At 35.4% G+C, this 8,573-nt stretch overlaps 1 non-coding gene across 1 annotated transcript; it reads right to left on the bottom strand.

Annotated features, from left to right (window-relative positions):
• Positions 1–6,955: 6,955 nt before the first annotated feature.
• On the bottom strand, positions 6,956–7,084 carry LOC126007975 (small nucleolar RNA SNORA51). The gene has a single exon (XR_007495435.1). It is a non-coding gene; the product is annotated as a small nucleolar RNA SNORA51 (small nucleolar RNA).
• Between the last annotated feature and the right edge of the window lie 1,489 nt (positions 7,085–8,573).

The raw sequence follows: 8,573 nt of genomic DNA, 5'->3' as shown, positions 1-8,573 counted from the left end.
GTAGAAATTATGTGATTGTAACATGTAATTGAATAAAATAGTTGCCAAATGAATCCTTCTAGTAAATACTTTTATATGCTTAACATTTGGCTTTTATGCTCAAAACCTTCAGTTCTTCAAAGTAATTCAAGTTTAAGTTAAACATAGGACTTTACTACACTACACTACATTACAAGGGTTAATTGTTTATTTTTGTCACATATCTATAACAAACAAGCTTTAATATTTAATCCAAAAATGTCTAAAAATATTTATGCTATATAAAAATCAGCATTAAAATGTCTCCAGTGAAGAAACAGTAGCTGATTTATATGAAAATTGTTTTGCAAGATAGCTAAGCAAGTTGTTAAATGCATATAGTAGACATTGTGTTGTAAATTAATGAGAGAAAAACTATGTATGAGACAAAATCTTAAAGTTTAAACATAAATTGCTTATCAGATTAGCTAACTTTATTTACATTATTTACATAATTGAATTTAAAACACTATTATTTTTACCCCCCTTCACCAATGAAACCTTCCCACAACCAATGCCCCCATCTCACTATTCACATACCCTCCTGCCTGTCTTGAAGACAGGCATTCTATTTCTCTCACTTACTATCATTGTCATGATAGTTACTGATGTAGTTATTTCTCTCACTGCACTCATGATTCCGTATGGTAAGCTTTATATCGTGGGCTGGTCCCTTCAAACCTCGTCTCTATTGTTTCTGAGTATTATTAGCATACTATCTTTAATTTTTCTTAAATCCCACAGGTAAATGGGACTATTCTGTGTCTATCTCTCTCCCTCTGACTCATTTAACTCAGAAAATAGTTTTCATGTCCATCCATATATAGGAAAATTTCATGATTCATTTTTCCTGACAGTTGCATAGTATTTCATTGTGTATTATACCACAGTTTCTTTAGCCACTCATCTGGTGCTGGTCATCTGGGTTGGATTGCTTCCAGATTCTGGCTATATGTAAATAGTGCTGCAGTGATGTGTAGAAGGCATTTGGTATTGTGTTTTTGTGGTCCTAGGGTATATTCCTAGCAGTAGTATAGTTGGATCATATGGAGCTCAAGTTCCACTGTTTTGAGGAATAGCCATATTGTTTTCCAAAAAAGCTGGACCAGTCTGCATCCCCACCAGCAGTGCACAAGAGTTCTTTTCTCCCTACATTCCTGCCAGGACTAATTGTTCTTGTTCTTTATGATGTGTGTCAGTCTCTCAGGTGTGAGATGATACCTCATTGTTGTTTTACATCTCCCTGATGATTAGTGATGTGGAACATTTTTTCTTTTCTTTTTTTTTTTTTTTTTTTTTTGGTTTTGGTTTTGGTTTTGGGGCCACACCCATTGACGCTCAGGGTTTACTCCTGGCTATGCACTCGGAAATCATTCCTGGCTTGAGGCAACCATATGGGACACCGGGGATTGAAATGCAGTTCATCCTAGGCTAGTGCTTCCAAGGCAGATACCTTACCTCTAGTGCTACAGCTACGACCCCTGGAGCATTTTTTCAGGTGCCTTTGGTCATCTATATTTATTCTTTGAGGAAGTGTCTGTTCATATCTTCTCCCATTTTTTGTGGGGTTCGATTTTTTTGTTGTTGTTAAGTTCTATCACTACCTTGTAGATCTTGGATGTTAGCCCCTTATCTGAGGGGTATTGGATGAATAGTTTCTCCCATTCCATGGGTGGCCTTTGTATCCTAGTCACTGTTTCCTTTGAGGTACAGAAGCTTCTCAGTAAAATGTAGTCCCATTTGTTTATTTCTGCTTTCACTTGTTTGGACAGAGGTATTTCCTCCTTTATAATAACAATTAAAATACAACCGAGACTCATTTCTATTTTATGCTTCAGAAAGATAGAAAGAAAAGAAATATCCACACTTATGATCAATCCATTTGGCTAAGAAGTTAGGTAATGTGATAGGAACAGTATATTGCCTGATAATATATTGAATTGCTAGCATACTACATGCATACAACTCATTTAGGATAGCATTACTATAATATGAGTTCATAGATACTTTGTCATTATCCATAAAGCTATTAACATATAAATATTTTTCTGCACAAAAAATGCTGATGTTAGTAATATCTAAGTTAAACATATTAAACTACATTTTGTCAAAGGCAATCTTTTTTGTTTTTGTTTTTATTGTTTGTGTGGATTTTGGTTTTTGGGCCACACCCAGTGACTCTCAGGGACTTCTGGCTATGTGCTCAGAAATCGTTCCTGGCTTATGGGACCATATAAGTTGCTGAGGATTGAACCCAGCTCCACCCTAGGTCAGCCGCATGCAAGACAAATGCCTTAATACTGTGCTATTGCTCCAGCCTGTCAAAGGAAATCTTAATATTTACTGATATTTAGGGATTTTTTCCTTCCTTTTTATAATTTTGCTTTTAAGTCAGATTTGGCAGTGCTCAGTGTTTACTCCTAACTCCATGCTCATGGATTAGTCCTAGCAGTATGACTTAGGGGACTGTATACGGTGCAGATATGGAGCCTGGATAAAGAAAGTGCAAGGTCAGAGCCTTAAGCAATGTATCTATCTCTCTGCCCCAACAATTACTGATATTTGGTAGTTTAAATAATTCATCATGGAACTGCAAAGATTAAACACCTGAACATGTTTTCTTTACAAGAAAAGAAAGATTTGGGGATATGTGTAGTAAGAATATTAACCTTTAAAACCTTTAAATTCAAGTTCTGCCCAAGATGCAGAAAGAAACACTATAATCAGGGAGAAGCTATTACCTGTCCTCCAAGCAGATAAAATGTAAGCAAAACCTCCTGAAGATAATTAAACTTCTAAAAGATATATTTTTCTTCAACTGACAAGGTATAAATCAACATATCTGGATATTTGTGACATACAACTGAAGCTTACATAACCTTATCATGGGATGCTTTTAAAAAAACATAAATCATTTTTGACAACTGCTTATCTTTACTTCTCTATGTTCACCTTGGGTACTTTAAACTAAGTCCTGATGACTGGCACTGCAGCAACCACTTTGATGGTGTAAGACAATAAGCATGGGGAATTAATTTTCAAATTTCCTGAGACTAGATTTTTTTTTTTGGGGGGGGGGGGTTTGGATCACACCCAGAACGCTCAGGGGTTACTGCTGGCTCTATGCTCAGAAATCACTCCTAGCAGGCTCGGGGGCCCATATGGGATGCTGGGATTCAAACCACCATTCTTCTGCATGCAAGGCAAACACCTTACCTCTATGCTAGCTATCTCTCTTGCCCCAGCTGAGACTAGATTTGCCTGCAGTACTTCTCATCAGCTTTGGTAGTCCACTGTCTTTTTTTCCATCTTTGCCTTCTCACATAGAAACCAAAGAAACTTCCTTGCATAGAAATCAGTACAGCTAAAAATGCTCCTTTTTCATGTTTATACCTAAAGAAGATGGGATGATCCCTGTCTCTATTTTGACCCTGTCAGTCCGATATTCTAATAAAAATCCCTTCATATAATATATGTATGAGGTGATTGATCATAAGAGGAAACACCTCCTATACCAACAGTTGGAGACAGGCTATAGTAAGGCCTAACCACCACAAGAAAAGTAGAATTGCCAGGCCTCAAACCAGAGGGACTGATTAAGGAACATGAGCCAGCTTAGGTGCAACTAAAGCCAGGGAAGAAAAGTCTTGCTTTCGAACAAATCAAAATACTTCTTAACAGTTATGCTACAGCAAAGAAGTCAGAAGAAAATGTCTTAGAGGATCAACTTTGCCATGGCATTTTGACTTTGCAAAGGGCCCCTGTGGCAGGATAGAGTATTATTATTCATGTTGAGTGAGAAGATTGTGTCCCAAATTCTTTTTGTTTGCTGCTGGAAGTGGAAAGATGAATACCTCACTTGTCAAAATGTTTATAGACTGCAAGTCAGAGTCGTCTATCTGATCACAGGCAAATCAGAAAAAAATATGCTGAAGAAAAATAGCCACTTCCCAAGCTTACTGTTCTGTGAGATATAATGAGTGAATATGCAAAGCTGCAGGTGGACTATTTGCAAAACCAGAGCAAGTGCAACTACAATTAGATCATTATATCAAGTGTCTGACTTGAAGTTTACTTCCATACACTTTTTTATTCTGTTTTCTTGTGTACGTCTTAAGAGCTATTAATAGGTTGCCTCAGTTTAGCAAATTAAACTCACAAATCATTCAGTTTTCTTTTATTATAAATACATCAAATTGAAGCATGAAAGTAAAAATCAATTCAATTTCATTCCTAAAACAATTTGAATTTTAAAATCTATAGTGTATACTAAATATTTAAAATACATATTAAAATAAAGTTCTTTGAAGCTTATACCATTCATCAAAAGAAAATAAATGTAACTCTATGGTGAAATTTTAAGATAATTTATATGTTTATCATTGACAAAATAATTGTTCACCTTTATTATGGAAATACAAGTTTTGTGAAAGTATTATTTACCTTTATGTGCATAATTCAAATACAATTCTTGTTAAAACATGATTTGGAAATAAAAGCACTATTCCTAATAAATATGTTTTAAATTGTTGCAGATGAATTATATTTCATGAATTTAGCTAAGCAAGTTTTAGTTTTAATATTGTCCGTCACAACAGTGGTGGTATTCCAAGGTTCTGTAACAATAAGTAATTTTATAAATAAATTTTCTACATTTTAATGCATATTTCTAAACATGTAGAACTTTTTTCAGAGCATTCAGTAATGCCAGAATTGCTGACTTTTTGATTTGGGTTAATTATAATTACCAGAAATAAGTTGGAACCAAAAGGATAACAAGAGCAAGTAAAGAATTAAACAAATTTGACTAAAAAACAATCCAATAAAGCTCAATATTTAACTTTTAATTTGTTCTAGATAAGAAAAGCTTGATGGGGCCAGAGAGATAGCATGGAGGTATGGTATTTGCCTTGAATGCAGAAGGACAGGGGTTCAAATCCCCAGCATCCCATATGGTCCCTGGTGCCTGCCAGGGGCGATTTCTGAGCACAGAGCTAGGAGTAACTCTGAGCACTGCTGGGTGTGACCCCCCTCCAAAAAAAAGAAAGCTTGCCATGTTGATATAATCTCTTAACAAAACCCATTTCTATTGGAAAAATTTTTATTCTGAATAAATGACATAATTACATACTATATAAATTTGGTCAAGCATTTGCTTCAACTTTTTTTTGACAAATTTTATTTTATACACATGTCAAGAAAAGTATTCCTAATAAAGACACAGAGATGATGTCTGTGAAAATTGAAAGTAGAGTGTTTATTTTGCATTACAAAATAATAAAATCTGGGGCCGGCGAGGTGGTGCTAGAGCTAAGGTGTCTGCCTTGCAAGTGCTAGCCAAGGAACGGACCGAGGTTTGATCCCCCGGTGTCCCATATGGTCCCCCCAAGCCAGGGGCGATTTCTGAGTGCTTAGCCAGGAGTAACCCCTGAGCATCAAACGGGTGTGGCCTGAAAAACCAAAAAAAAAAAAATTGCCATATCTTCTACTTAGCAAAGTTTTCTTTGTGTTTATATATTCTTGGCATTTGTAGAGAAAAGATATTGATTAATGATCCAAATGATTGGGGCCGGAGAGATAGCATGGAGGTAAGGCATTTGCCTTGCATACAGAAGGTCAGTGGTTCTAATCTCGTCATCCCATATGGTCCTCCAAACCTGCCAGGAGCGATTTCTGAGCATAGGGCCAGGAGTAACCCTGGAGTGCTGCCGAGTGTGACCCAAAAACCAAAAAAAAAAAAAAAATCCAAATGATTATGGCTTACAGAGAAATGTTCAGCAAAAGAGAAGTAATTTTGAATTAATGTCTAACCAAAATAAAACTACTTAAAATCAAACTTTCTGATCATGCCTTAACCCAGTCCTATATAATTCATAAATGCATTGCACACTGCTTGTAATGAAAATATTACTGACAATAATTGTCTAGTAAAATGAAAGAGGTATATATATTATTAATGAAAAATTACTTTAAATACTGTCCACTTTCTCATGCAAATTCTACAAACTCTATAAGTTGATGACTTCCTGAGCATCATATGAAAATATTATTATTGATAGGCCATAGCAATGATAAAACATGGATACTAGTGATTATCTAAAGATCTGAATAATTATTTGCTGGCATGTGTCCAATACTGGTTATCTCTCCAGCACTACATGAATCCCTGTTCATCTTCCCAGTACAATTCCAGACCAACCCAGGTTCAATCACTAGCATCACTAGCATCAATCTTTTCATCTAGGGGTTACAACCCTTTGGCTCAAATCTCTTGGACAGATCAGATAATTCTGTGAGTTCCTGAGGATGGAATTTACCCAATGCATTACCTCTCAGGTTTAATTTAAAAATTCTAAGGAAGGGGAGGAAGAAAATATGGGAAAGAATAATGTTCTCAAGAAAGAATAGGGACTTACCCAAAGCTAAGAGTGCTCCAGTGCATATCTCAAGTGGAAAGATGTTGGGTCATTATATGGTGACACATAGACCCAAGGAGCACATGTGCACTCCTGACTTCATTTTTAAGAATGCAAATGAACTGCTTTTGCTAGAGAGAAGACAGTTTCAGCAAACAGCAATGTCTTGGTTTTTCCAAATTCTCAAATTTGTTTGAAAATCTGACCACTGTGAACCTTTCCGAATTGCAAGGTTTCAGGAAATTGCAAAAGAACTTTCCACAGCAAATTGAAAAAAAAATTTCCAAGATAAAGTTTAATGATATAAATATCCTCCTTCATACTAGGGAGGAATGGAACACGCAGGTTGGACTAAATGAAATGGGTTATTACTGTTCTGAGATGTTGTTTTATATTGTAAGAAGACTTGCTCTGCTGACACAATCACTAATTGAACAAATGTTGCCTGTTCCCCTTGTTTTAATTTGCTTACCCCTGTGCAATTCTGCTATGTAGTTTCCTAAAAACAATTTACAAGTTTAATTTTTTTCCCCAATTCACAGACCAGGCAAAGGGCCTGTGTTTAGGTGTATATGGGGTGCATTTACTGTACCTCATCTTTCTATACAGTCAGTGTAAAGAACACAGCCTGTGGTAAGAATTGGGAAGCCTTATTTTTTTATTTTAATATATATATCAATATATAATATATAATAATAATATAATATATAATATAATATATATTATATATATAAAATCTTTCACCAGTGCAACATTCCATTGACCAATATCCCAAGTGTCCTTCCTCCCCGCCCCACACTGGCCTGTACTCTAGACAGGCTTTCTAAAACAAAAACAAAAACAATTTACAAGTTTAAAACACCAGAATAATTATTCTTCAATGCAATGACTCCTTTTCCACCAAAATTAGATTGAACATTTCCAAGACATCCTAAAGAGCATAGCATAGCAGAAGAGTATACTCAAAGGGACTGCTGATGGTTAAAGATCTGCAAATATTTGAAGTGAAGGCTGCCTTGGGTAAGGGGTGATTGCAGCACTGAACACTGAAAATACATCTGATGTAAATGTCTACAATATTTTCCAGTTTGACAAAAGAAATAAAATATAAAGAAGTATGTTTACTGGTTCATCACACTAAATATAATGTTTGTATATTTGTTTGTTTTGGGGTCACACCTGGAGGTGCTCAGGGGTTACTCCTGGCTCTGTGCTCAGAAATCGCTCTGGGCTCAGGGAACCATATGGGATGCCAGGAATCAAACTGGGAACCATCCTGGGTTAGACACATGCAAGGCAAACACCCTATTGTTGTGCTATCATTCTGGCTCCTTAGATATATTCATTTTTCTTGTGTACTTGGACCAAAAAATTCAACTTCATTGATATCAATTAAATGTGAAGCACAACTGAAATAAATTATGAAGAAATAAATTGATTATACCACTGGTTAATTTGCAGGGTTGGAATTGTCTGAATTTACATTTTTTATAGATTTTTCTCCAATGAAGGAGGTGACCCTTTGCTGGAATGCTAACACATACTTTAAGTTTCAATGGTGTCAGTTGTGATTAAGAAAAAGAAATAAACAAAATTTCAAAAGCAGCAACCTTTCAGAAGTACCAGTGAAAATTAAAGGTGACAGCCCTGTGATGTGGTGCATAACAACAGTTTTCAATTTTAGAACTCCAGTGATGCTTTTCTATATTTAAAGGCAAGTTTATAAGCATAGAAAAACTTCTGTATATTTCTAAAGTCATCCTTCTTCGTCAAAATATTTTGAAAGTTAAGTCTCACAAAGAAAAACTCATTAGTCCAAGCTTCAATAAGCCAGGTGTGCTTTAGAAATATAGAAGGCATGTCAACAGGACTCTGTTCTGTTGTTATTTGTTTCAAAGCACATATATCCCATGAGGAGAATGGGAACATGTTAAACAAAAACATATTATCTATATTCTTAAGCAAATATATACATATATACTTATGTGTTAAACTACAAATAAGTTAGTATAATTTAAATGTCCATCACCCATTTGAATTGGAAGCAAATATATGCAACTTCCCATTTTTCATCAAAATGCTTTGCTAAATCCTTGACACTCACTTTTACCCAAGTACTTTTATCTTTGAAAAAAACAG

The sequence above is a fragment of the Suncus etruscus genome, chromosome 4 (genome assembly GCF_024139225.1).
Source record: "Suncus etruscus isolate mSunEtr1 chromosome 4, mSunEtr1.pri.cur, whole genome shotgun sequence".
Lineage (NCBI taxonomy): Eukaryota > Metazoa > Chordata > Mammalia > Eulipotyphla > Soricidae > Suncus > Suncus etruscus.
The sequence above is the reverse complement of the archived record's forward strand: the minus strand, read 5'-3'. Positions and strand labels throughout refer to the sequence as shown.